The 13149-nt window shown below is 40.4% G+C and overlaps 1 pseudogene; it reads right to left on the bottom strand.

Annotated features, from left to right (window-relative positions):
• Positions 1-651: 651 nt before the first annotated feature.
• Positions 652-12270, bottom strand: LOC102471852 (S phase cyclin A-associated protein in the endoplasmic reticulum-like; annotated as a pseudogene).
• Positions 12271-13149: the final 879 nt, after the last annotated feature.

Genomic DNA, 13149 nt, shown 5'->3' with positions numbered 1-13149 from the left:
AAAAGCACTATGCAGTTTACTTACTTATTATATTTATTATTTTTCATATCTTTCTTCCTTTTACAATGCAAGCTTCACAAGCATGGGAAGCTTTGTTTGCTACTGTATCTCTCCAGTAGTAGAATAGTGCAGAAGTACTGCTATACAGTCCATAAATATTTTTGGAATGAATAAATGAATCGTGGATCAGAAAGAGGAAAAAGCATGTGCAAAGATCCAGGGATGAAAGAATGTGTACTTTATTCTTCTTTGCAAGCCAAATGATGTATAGTGATTGAATGCACAAAATAATAATAAAATAAAATATTTATATATAAAAAAAGAAGTCTCAACTAAAAAGATCTAAAGGGAGAGCAGGCCAAGCTGAATCTGGCAAGGCAGGCAGGAGCCAGAGGATGAAGGACTCTATAGAGCAGAGTAAGGGTACTGAACTTAATTTATTTTATTTATTTATTTTTATTTTGCTGGAGGGCACAGGTGCTCAACAGAGAGGGAAGGGTAAGCACTCCTAATGGGGCATCAAACCATAAGCTTTTATCCTTCATCTGTTCATCCCAGGGGGACTTTGGGCATGCACACACAATTAGTATTTCCCCAAGGTCAGGACTCAAACCACGTGATCAGCCATGTGGGACCTTGCTCCCTCAACCACTAGGCCACGGGCTGGCCCAGGATACTGAATGTTAGAGCACAGAAAATCCATTGAGGAGTTATAACCAGGGAAATAGTGTGATCATGGTTTGGAGACACCATCAGCAGTCCTGTAGGAAACAGATTGGGGTAAGGGAACCGGAGACAAAGACACCAGTTAAGAGCCTATTAGAGGGGCAAATGATGGCAAAACAGTAACATAATGCTCTCTGATGCTGGATCCACATGACAAGGTCCCCCAGCCTTGTGTTCAGAGGCCTTCCTGTACACACCAGTCATATGCACACATGCTTGTGATCAGGCTGGCTGAGGGGGAGGGGAAGTTGTGCTCTTTCTCTTTTTCTGTCTCTTTCTGTCTCTCTCATGAGAGAAATAAATATACTTTGAAGGGTTTTTTTGCCACAGGGCATGTGCACTTGCTGGAAAGAGACAAAGAGAAGGAAAGTGAGAGATCGCCCTCAGGTAGGATGGCTAGGCCACAGACCCTTCTCCTCCATTTTCTCAGGACTGATTTTCAAGCATTGGGAATTCAAACCGCAGTCAGTCATGTGGGAATTCAGTGCCTTAACCACTATGCCACTTGCTGGCCCTGTAAATAAACAGTTTTTAGAAGTTTTTGCCACAGGGCATGTGCAGAGAGAGAGAGACAGAGACAATGAGAGGGAAAGTGAGAAATCACTCTCTTGCAGGATGACCACGCCACAACCCATTCTCCTCCTGGGATCTTGGGCACACCTTCACACTTGCCTGGTATAATTTTCAAGCCACCAGGTCTGGAACTTGAACTGTGGTTGGCCATGTGGGAGTCCAGCAATGTAACCACTCTGCCATCTGCTGGCCTCCATAAATAAACTTTTTTAAAAAGAGGCTATTTGAGCACTACCATTAAGAAGTGATGGTACCAGACAAGCTTGGGTGGTGACAATGGATATAGAGAGAAGTGGAAATATAGTAAAAAATATTTAAGAAGTAGAACTTTTAAAAAAGAAGTAAATTTCAAAAATTCTGATAATGAAAAAGGCTAGCAGGTAGCATAGAGGTTAAGACACTGGACTTCAACATGGTCAACTTCATGGTTCGCGTCTTGACCCAGCGGTTCTAGAATCACACCAGGCACATGTGCAGGCATGCTCAAAATTCCAAGAAGAGAATGGAGGAGAAGGAATCGTAGCATGGCCATCACCCCTGGAGGGTGATTTCTCACTTTCCGTCTCTCTGTGTCTCTCTCTGGTGAGTGCATGTGCCCTATAGCAAAACAAACAAACTTAAAACAAAACAAACTCTAATGATGAACCAGAGAAGGGGATGATCGTCTGTACTGACTGTTGCTAGGAGATCAAGTGAACAAAGGCTGCAAAGTGTCTATCAGAATTTAGTGCCAGCTAAGTAATGGGCAATCTAGTTGAGAGTATTTGCTGAGAGCTAAGGAAATGGAGGCCATTTTATGTGTCCACAAAGTACCTGCCACCTAGTACATGCTCAATAAATACATGCCATTTTCCTCTCTCCTTTCTCTGTATTATGATATTGCATAACTGCAGCTGTATGGATAATTAAACAAACTCTAGGTACAGAAAATCTATTTACATGGGGCCAGATGGTGGTACAGTGGTAAAACACGTCTCTGCAAGGCTGACCCACATGGGACTGTTGGTTCACATCCAAGTGCACACCTGCTGTGCTGGGCACATGTGTGGCCATGATTGGGGGCTGGCAGCAGCTAGTGGTGGATTGCAGTGTCAAGACTTTGTTAGGGGTGCTGTCTCTGTTTCTCTCTCACTTACAGAAAGAATAAATATACTTAAATTGTTAACAAAATAAAATAATAAAGTAAGAAGTTAAATATTTACTGCTCCTTTGGTATTGAATTTCTTAAGGTAAAATATTAAATTCAAATATTAATGAGGAAAACAGCTGGTACTGAATATTCAGACTCCCAGAGGAGCACATTAATGAACATTTCAAAAGCCGGACAGCTTAATGCTTAATATGTTCAAGGAATAGGAACATGGTCTTTTTTTCATTATCATTTTATAAAATGAATATAAATTTCTGATTTTTCTGTTCCCAAAATAGAAATGGCCTTTTGACATTATAATAATAATTGTTTGTTGTGAGAAATTCAGCCATTAATCTACACAACAAAGAAGAAACAAAGTTCAGAGCTTCAATCTGGCAAGATAAAAAATGTTCTGTGAAAGGGATGGTGACTATAGTTGCATGACAACATGAATGTCTTTAATGCCATTGAACTGTACACTTAGAAATGGTTAAAATCATAAATTTTATGTCATGTATATTTGACCATACTTTAATAATAATAATAATAATTTTTAAGAAGAAGAATACTACTCTCTAATCCTACTGCATAAAGTAGCATATAGTACTCATCGTTTTTTATTCCAGTTTGCTATAGAATGCATGTACTCACCAGAGAGACAGAAAGAAAGAGGGAAAGTGAACCCCCTTCCCCAGGGTGGATGACCACACTGCAATCCCTTCTCCACCACTTTGCTCTACAGATTTGGAGCACAGAATCCATATTTTACACATCCTCAGGGAATACTTTTCCATAGACTAGTTTTGGGCTATGTATATTCTAAACCTTATTTCTCCTCAACTACACCTATTTCCAGTGCTAGGTGCTGTAGGAGGTATTAATATCAAGCTATTATGTTTTTATTATTTATTCATTCTATTTATTTATTTTTTTTAAGTTTGCTACAGAGCATGTGCGCACATGAAAGACCAAACAGAAAGTGAGAAAACAAGCCACCAGGTCTGGCACTCAAACCACAGTCGGCCATGTGGGAGTCCAGCACCCCAACTACCACACCACCTGTTGGCCCCCAAGCTATGGTCTTTGGCCCTGCACCGTTAATCAGCACAGTGTGAGGTAGGAGTATTCCTGGACACCATCCCTATGCTGAGGTGGCTAGGAAGAGCATAGAAATAACTACCAGCCATGTAAATATATCCAGTCAAATCGAAAATAATTGTAAACTCAACTACCCCTTCACACAACCCCCAAAATGTCCAGCTACCCGACCATGAAGGAAGAGTAAGAGAGAGGAAGTTTAAACAGGAAGAGACCGCTGTCTTGACTAATTACAATGAAAATATTTCACTTTTGCAAGTACGAAACCATTATGACCATGCTTTCCACTGTTAGGGCTTCGTAAGGAGCTACTATAAATGAGAGGCTCTGACATGGACACTTCCTTAGCTTCACAAATATTTGGTACTAGATGTGGAATGTGAGAGAAAGAGGAGTCAAGGATGATGCCAAGGTTGTTGGCCTGAGCAACTAGGTAAGTGAAATTGCCATTTACTGAAATGTAGACGATGAAGAGAAATTTTCATGGTGAAAATCAGATGTTCAGTTTGGCACAATAAAAGTTTAAGATATCTAATTTGACAGCTAACAGGAGATAAACAAGTCTGGAGTCCGTGAGAGAAGATTAGCTGGAGAAGTAAATTATGGAGACAAGAGCATGTAGATTGTACTTGAAGCCTTGAGATTAGATATGAAACAAGCAGAGAGGGTGGAAGGAAATGGATCAGGACAGAACCATTGGGCAAGTTACATGTTTTAGGGGAAGTTATGGAAAGGAAGAGAGATAAACAGAGACCAAGAAAAGAGCCAATGAGATAAAAAGAAACTAGAGAAGTGTGGGGTCTTGGGGGCCACATGGAAAAGTGTTTCAAAGTGGAAGGAATGATCAACTACTTCAAGAAATGTAAGAACTAAGAATTGAACATTAGACTTAGCATGTTTGAGGTCAATGATAATAGAAAATCTGCCAAGTTGGTTGGAGTGACTCAAAGAGAATGGGTAAAGGGATAGAACTGGAAAGCACTCATATTTTGTGGTTTAAAATCTGCTTTGTTGGGAGCCAGTAGGTGGCATGGTGCTTAAGGTACTTGATCCCATATGGCTGAATGTGTCATTTGAACCCTGGACTTGGCAACTTGAAAAACATACCAGTGGTGCATACATGCCCAAAATTGCAGGAAGAGAAGGGAGGAGAAGGGATTGCTGTGAGGCCATCCTTCCCAGGAGGTGATCTCTCAGTCTCCCCACCCCTTCTGCAAGTGCACACTCTGGCAAAATCTAAAAATAAAAAAAAAAATTTTTTAATCTGCTTTTCTCAGCAATAGCTCTTGGGATTCTTCCCTCTTACCACATATAGATCCATTTTGTTATTTTAATTTTTTAAAAAAAAACAGATAAGTAATTTTATTATAAGAACGAAACAGACTCACTAATTTTTTTCTAATGCCACCCATATTACAAATACAAAGTACATATTATGGTAGAATGGAAGTTACCAAACTCCAAAATATTGCGCATAAATGAAACTCCACTTGCAAAATCAGAAAGTAGAATAAGAAAGTATCTACAGTAATTATAAATAGTGCCAAGTATATACCATATCTACAGTCCAGGGGATATAAACACAGGAAAATGAGTTTCATAAGAAACAGTCAGAACATTCGACTGAACAATTTAAAATATTAACGAGGGCCCTGGAACCAACCGAATAATTTATTTTTTTCTCTTTGTTAAAGAAAAACTGTAGAACTTCTTCCCAAGCCTACTTAGGAAACCAGTTAGCCAGCTCAAGGTAGTCTTGGGCACCAAGACATTTTCCTTTGGGCCGGTAAGACTGGTTATCTGCTTGGCCTGGAGCCTGTGCAAAATCCCAGATGAACGTGACCAGCAGGACACAGCTCATCTCCTGCTCCAGAATGACCTTGTGATTTTTGTTTGTTTGTTTACAGTTAATCACATGTCTTTACAGTGTACATTTCTTTTTTTTTATTTTTTCCACATTTTATTGATTATCTTAATTAAACTAAAAATATGAGCAAAGCTAAAATCTAGTGACAAGTGTACTGTTATTTTTCTTCTAAAACATATTTTTTTCTTTCTTCATTCCCCCTTTTACCAAAGTAGGTATAAACTAACTTATTTGCAAAAAAGAAAAGAAAAAAATTGAGTCTCAGTTTGGTCTATTATTTGCACAAAGCCCCATAAGAATTCAATTTCTGATGCAGGCCAACAGATACTATTGTATTACTGAACTTACGCAAATAACCATTCTGCCACAAAAATAAGAATGGTCACAAACATTTTCCAATCATAAAGGGGTCAGCAAGGGAGAAAAGTTTATGTTTCAATGTTAAAAATTCTGTTTTTTAACAAATTGCTTAACCCAACAACTCAAAAGAGAACAAAAATCCTTAAATCTGGAAGACAAAGCATAGAAGAAGATCACTAATGTTTTAGAAAAAAACTCATAGAATTCTATTTCACCAGTTCAGTCTTGTGTAATCTCTCTTTTGTTGAATTTGCAGTGGTACTGTGGTCTGACCATTCTGTTAACATTCAACATTATTATTGATATTTCAGAACTTGTCACTACTATTAACTTGGCCTTTTTCTTGGTCACTTTTTGTTCTCTTATTTGTCTGTCTTAGTTTTCCCCGTATTGTGCTCCCTTCAGCACTTCTTGAAGAGCTGGTCTGGTGTTGGTAAATTCTTTCAGGTTTTGTTTATATAAGAATGTTTTTATATTCTCTTCCCATATGAAGGATAATCTTGTTGGATATAGTATTTTTGGTTGAAATTGTTTTTTATTTAACACTTTGAATATATTTTCCCATTCTTTCCTTGCTTGCATTGTTTCAAATGAGAGGTCCAATGTTAGCCTGATGGGATATCCTTTGGAAATAACTTGACGTTTTTCTCTTGACAATTTTCGTATCTTATTTCTGTCTGTGGTTTTGATAAATCTGGCTATGATGTGCCTTGGAAAAGATCTTCTTGGGTTGATTCTATGTGGGGTCCTTTGTATTTCTTGGGTCTGGATATTTGAAAGCCTCTCTAGGTTTGGAAAGTTTTCCTCAAGGATTTCATGGAATAGATTATCAATGTCCTGATTAGTTTCTTCACCTTCTGGGATACTGATTATCCAGATGTTTGGGCATCTAATGGTATCTAGTATTAATTGTATATTGTTCTCATTTGGGGAGGGTTATTTTCTCAGTCTTTTTGGTGAATCTTTCTAGGTCAGAGGCTCTATCTCCTACATCTGCGATTCAATCTTCTGCATGATCTAATCTGCTTTTAATACTTTCACAGGACGTTTTGATTTCCTGTTTTATAGCCTTCATCTCTAACAATTCCATTTGATTCTTTTTTATGGTGTGTATTTCCTCTTTCAGATCGTGGAAGAACTTCCTCACCTCCTGGAACTCGTTGTCTCTTTTCTCCTGTATTTTCTGGAGTTCGTGGTCTATCTTGTGCCTCTGTGGTGATTTCTGGTCATCTGATGGGTTATACGTTACTCCCTACTTTCTGAGTGCTAGAGCATGTGGGAGCAGATGACCAGCAATATTTCTGAAGTTCCATTTCCCTGATCCTCACCAAGCAACCTGCACTTTTGTCAATGGAACTGGATAGTAGAAAGGTCTCACAGTTTCTAGGGAATAGGTGCACCAGGGCTGAGCTGTGGGGTTTCAACTAAGAGTTCAGAGGTGTGGGGGAGGAGATGAGTTGCTCTCTCTGTAGTCCCATGTTTCTCCCTGCATCTAACTTTGCAGACTCTCTTCTCTGACTTTCAGTCATTTGGTGGTATATTCGCGTTTGGCTAATTTGTTGGAGATTTCTGTTACTGTAAACTCCTATGCCTCACTTAACTGTGAGGTACTTCTATGCCTATTTTGCATCTACTACTATGCTTTCCAACATAGTATGCACAGAAAGAGACTTCAATTCAGATTTATGAAGATGAGTTTCTCCCATTCTGTAGCAGTTCAATGGGGGTTGAGGTTTTTTATGACCCTAAAAGTATTCAGATGTTTTGCTACTGTGCACCTGACTAGACACTCAAAGTGTGGAAGCTGAGAAGCAAGGTGAGAAAGTCAAGTAAAAGAAAAGGGGAAAAGACAAAATAAAAAGATAAAACAAACACAAAAAATACAATGAATCGTTAAAAAATTTTTTCTTAAAAAAAAGGCAAAATAATGAAAACTGCATGGTGCTCTGTGCTTGCTTCACTAGGACTTGGGCTGGAAAGAGAGTTTGGGGGCAGAGGCTTAGGCTTTCTGGTTAAAGGGGCAGGGCTGAGCTCATTTCAGATGCACATGTATTCTGAAATTAGCAAGAGAAAGGAGAGGTCAGACACAAGAGACAGTAGTTACAGATTTTTTTAAAAACATATATATATAAATAAAGAAAAAATTTCAAGAGAAAGGGAGACACAGAGAGAGACAGAGACAGAGACAGAAAGAAGACAGAGACCAGTCTACCTTGATTCACTAGGAGTTGGGCCAGAAGGAGAGCTTTGGGACAGAGGCTTAGCTTTCTGGTTAAAGGGGGAGAGCTGGACCCACCTCAGATGCACATGGATTCTCACTTCGTTAGGAGTTGGGCCAGAAGGCCAGAATGACTTTGTTCTACTGGTTGTCGTAACAGGCCATGATGAGTGAGGGGAACAGCAGTTTGATCAGCCATGGGTCACTGAAGTACTGGAAGGGCAGTTGGCAGAGCTTCTGCAGCATCGTGGAGTAGCGCCTGGACTGCATGATTACCTGGTTATCCAGGTGGTTAACAGTGAAGTAGCCGACACAGACGATGACTTCATGAAGGAGGCTTTCACAGGAGACGTTGCTACAGAGGCCCAGCAGGGAGCTGGTCATGTGCTAGAAAGCCAGGGCAAAGCCCTCTGCCCCTACAACAGACTGAAAAACAGGCAGATCAAGAGCTGTGAAGCTGTTGTAGAAACATAAACTCTGAATGACCACCTAGACCATTTCCTGGGCATAGCTCTCCTTGGGGCTTGCAGTGCTGGGGTATGAGATGGTGCTGTGGAAGAGGACACAGTAGAGCATGCGCAGAACTCCAGCCAGGTCCATGGCCTGAAGAGCAGCCATCAGCCATATGGGATACTGGTGGTTATTGTCAAATATGCTTGTAGGACCTTCCAGTGACAGGAAAGCACAGTGTACACATTCCATGCAAGAGTCCTGTGGCATGCTGCAGAAATTAGGCTATCTTGGGATTCTCATCCACTGGGTCTTACACCAACAGAAAGCAGCCACACAGTTTGTTAATCAGACCGATGTTTACCACGTAGCTGATAAGGTCCCGAACTTGACTGTTAAAAGCATCACCTTGTGAGGGCTTGTTTTCCATTTCCTGTGTTGATATTTTTGGTGTAGCTGGTCAGCTGTTTCCATCTGGTCGATTGGCAATCAGGCAGCCCAAAACCACAAAACTGACTTTGAGAAGTCCAGTTGTTAAGCCTTCAAAAACTTGTTTATTTGTGTTTCTTCCCCAAATAGCATTATTTTCGTCTGGAACATAAACCGTCAACTGGTATATCAGGACAACCATTAGGAAGGTAATCTTGTTACTAAACAGAATATCAGCACAGTTTTCTGAAGTTATTGCAGGTGAGGTTGTAAATATTGACTGCATTGCAGAGAGACTTAGGAGGAATTCATGAAACCGCGTTTATATTTGTGGCTGGGATCACTGCTTGAAGGATGCGTTCAATGGCTGTTAATCCACCAACAACTTGAAATGCAATCTGAACTGCCACATTCTCTTTTTCCAATATTCTAGTAATCTCACCCAGGGGTCCAATTCAAAGCAGAAATGTTATTGCTTGCCCATGAGCCACTGTCTTGTACTTGTAGCCATTTTAGAAGATCTTTGGCTAACCGCTACAGCTTTGCTTTAGAAGGTGAATCAGAGCCAGGATTTTTGGTTTCCATTAAATTCTCATATTCCTTGGACCTGGAGTTCATCCGGACTTTTATCTTTTTGGTTGTTTCTTTTTCTTTGTTTGGGGTTTTTGTTGTTGTTGTTGTTGCTTTGTGTTGTTTTTGGTTTTGTTTTTGCTTTTGTTTTTGTCAGCCTTCTCCATCTTTCAAAGGCTCTGGTAGAATTGCACTTTTGACCACTATGTCAATAATATACTTCTTCAAAGAAAGATGCTTCATTTCTTCATCTGAAAGTTCACACCCCTGGATGCTGCTATGCTGCTATTCTCTCACACAACTTGCTGGTGTTTTTTCCCTTTAATGTGGCTAAAAAGATACAACTCTTAAGAGATGGAGACATTGCAGAGAAAACACTGTTTCTTTCTTTCATATGGGTTCAGTTTGGGGCCATAATCAGTATCTGCATGTCACCCACTGCTTAATTCAGCAGCCTTTTCCTTTCTTTGTTGGATCTGTTCCATGTGCCTTTGAATGCTTTGATCATGCTTGAGCTGAATTTTTTTCTGTAGCTCTTCCACAGCTTCTTGTTGAGCAGCTGTCACCACTGCCAAGCATTCTTCTGTCTCAGGTTCTTTCCCAGGCTGCATTCTCACCGGCTTTTCCTTTTTTTTTTTTTTTTAACCTCTGTTGTTTGATCCAGGCTTCTTGTTCTCTACTCTTCATCAGCAATTCTTCCACACGCACCTGCCATTCTGCCTCCAGAGCTCACGTATGTTCCTGCACAGCTTCATCATGTGCTTGCTTTTCTTCCTGTTTTCTCTGACACTCTTCTTGTAACTCATTAAGCCTCTGTTCATATTCCTTCAATTTTGATAAGATATCATGGCCTTTATTCTGGGCTTCAATTGCTTGTAACTGCACCTCTCATTTAAATTCAGCATAAAGTAATATTTCTTCCATCATCCTCTGTCATTGATCTAGTATTCCTCCTTCCACTTTCAGATGTCCTTCTCCCTAACAATTTCTGAAGCTTTAATGTTTTCTCTTCATGAAATTTTTCCCTTAGCTGCTGTGCTTTCATTTGTTTTTCTTCATCTTTCTTCTTGGATTCTACAATTGTTCTTTTATGAGATGGGAAGGAAAGTTTCTCAAGCATGTGAATTTCATGTCCTGGAGGTCTATCAGGTTCCTCTTCTACAGTATTCCCTCAGGATGTGTTTTGGCGCCAAGATTCACAAGCTTCATAATCTGCAAGAACATCGTTCCGGTCCATAGACATACCACAGAAAGATACACTCCCACTGACCATGCTGGCAGAAAAATCGCTGTCATGTCAGTGTCAACATTAATGTCACTGTTTTCTTCAGCTTAAGTTTCTCAGGCTAACTGTTCTTCTTCAGCAGTTGCACTAGCAATGGTTTCTTCATTGGCTTTTTCCAGGCGATCTGCCAACTCTTATTTATTTTAGCAAGATTTCTGCCATGGAATTTGAAATATCTGAAGGGTCCATTTCACTTTTAATCCTTACTTTCTCTGTTGGCAATTCATCTTCATTTGTTTGCAAAGGAAGTATGTCAGTTTGCCTAGTAACTGAAACACATTCTGTGTCAATGTGAACAGCGAGTATTTCAGCAGTTTGCAAAGTATTGTCTTGACTACTGCCAAAATATTTGACATTATCCAATGTACTCACCGTAAACTGGGTTATTTCACCAAGAGAATGGTCACATGAGTGTAAGGTGTCATTGGGCTGAGAGTCTATGGTATGACAAGGTTCATCTCCAACAAATTTACCTTTCAGTATGCTTCTGTCAGGTAAAAGACATGCATTTTCCTTATCACTGTCGCCCTTTGACCTTAAAGCTTCTGTTGCCAATGAAACTTTTGGCTTCACTGCTGCTGATCAAGAACGAACAGGCCTTCCTCTCTGAACAATCTCCCATCCTTTAGCATCTTTCCGTTCATTTCTGCAGGAAGGCTTCTGTACTGTCATGGGCAGGCAGAACTGAGTGGGTAGAGCATCTGCAGCAGCAGCTGAGCCTGTGTGATGAGCCTTTACCTTGTCAGCCCAACTGACACCTGTGGGAGCCAGACAGGGTGTAGCCAGTGCACCAGGGAAACCCCTTAAATTTAAGCTCCTTTGAGCATTGGATGTTGCATTTATTCTGTTGATGGATTTGGAATCACACGACATCCTGGAGACATCTTCTTTACTTCCCATGCCAGTGAGGGAATTAGTGCTTTGATGCTGGATAACTATGTGAGAGATTTCAAAATGCTGATTGATTGGATTCAGCTTCAGGAAAAGCTAGAGAAGTCAGATGCTCAAAGCAGACCAACCTCATTGGCATGGGAAGTAAAGAAGATGCCTTCAGGATGTCATGTGATTCCAAGTCCAACAACAGATAGAAAAAGTGCAATGTCAAATGCTTGAAGAAGCTTAAATTTTAGGAGTTCCCTTGGTGCAGTCACTATGCCCCATCTGGTTCCCTCACATTCTACCACACTCTGATCTGATTCACAAGTTACATAGATTTCATCTACTGCCCATCAAAGATTGTCAAAAAGAAATGCCCAGTATCGAGCTCTTAGATCAATTTTCTGAGGGTGCCTTGTTTTAGTGGGATTTTTATGAAAGTGTTTATCTCCAGCTGTAGACGACGTTATTTTACAGTCTACTGCAGGGTTCTGTTTAGTAGTTTTATGAGCCCCTTGAATTGCCCTCTTAGATTTCCCACCAGTTTGACATTTAGGTTTTCCATCATCGTCTTTGCTTTCTAGAGGAACACTCCAAGCTATTAGGTTTCTTGCTGTACAGCCCTCCTCTGCAACTATTCTCCTCACATTGTTGTGACTATTAGAGCACTGGAATGAAGCCATCATTCTTTAATTCTTTTCTGTGCCACAAAGATCACCCACCACATAAATCCATAGGGAATGACTCCCTGGTCACCCTGCACAGTTCCTGTTATTTTAATTTTTTAATAATTTTTTTAATTGCTGGGGGCATATGTAGTTACCAGAGAGAGATAGAGGGAGAAAGCACACCTCCCCCCAGTGGGGCATAGGCATGCCACAATCCCTCCTTCTCCACCTCTCCATTCTGTTTGGATCCCGGGTACACATGCACATATGCCAAGCATGGACCTCAAGCCGCCAGGGCTGAGACTTGAACCGTGGTCAGACATGTGAAATCTAGTTCACTTATCCAGTTGGTTACAAGGCTGACCCTTCATTATTTTTTAAAAGTTGTTTATAAGCAGTATCATAATTGATTTACCCAATTCCCTTTTGATGGGCACTTAGGCTGTTGTCTTCCTGGTGATTTTAAATAATGCTGCAGTGAATATCTTTTCTTTTTTGGAGAGGTTTTCACTATAGGGTGCGTGCGCTCGCCAGACAGACAGAGAGAGACATAGAGACAGAAAGCGAGAAATCACCCCCCAGGGAGGATGGTCACGCCGCAATCCCTTCTCCTCCATTCTCCTCTCGTGATCTTGGGCATGCACACACACACCCCCAGCGTGAGTTTTAAGTCACCGAGTCCAGGACGTGAACCACGGTCGACTACATGGGAGTCCAGCGACATAACCATTACACCAACTGCTGGTTCCCTGCAGTGAATATCTTTGAACATACATTTTTGTATGTGTAAAATATAGATTTATGAATTGTGGAATTGCTAAATAGAGTATGCACATTTTCAGTTTTGATGCATATTACCGAATTGCCTTCAATTGACTTTCTCTTCAGCAATATACA

This window comes from Tupaia chinensis, unplaced genomic scaffold, assembly GCF_000334495.1.
Source record: "Tupaia chinensis unplaced genomic scaffold, TupChi_1.0 Scaffold145659_1, whole genome shotgun sequence".
In the NCBI taxonomy this organism is placed as follows: Eukaryota; Metazoa; Chordata; class Mammalia; order Scandentia; family Tupaiidae; genus Tupaia; species Tupaia belangeri.
Note: the sequence above shows the minus strand (reverse complement) of the source record. Positions and strands in the feature narration are given on the sequence as shown.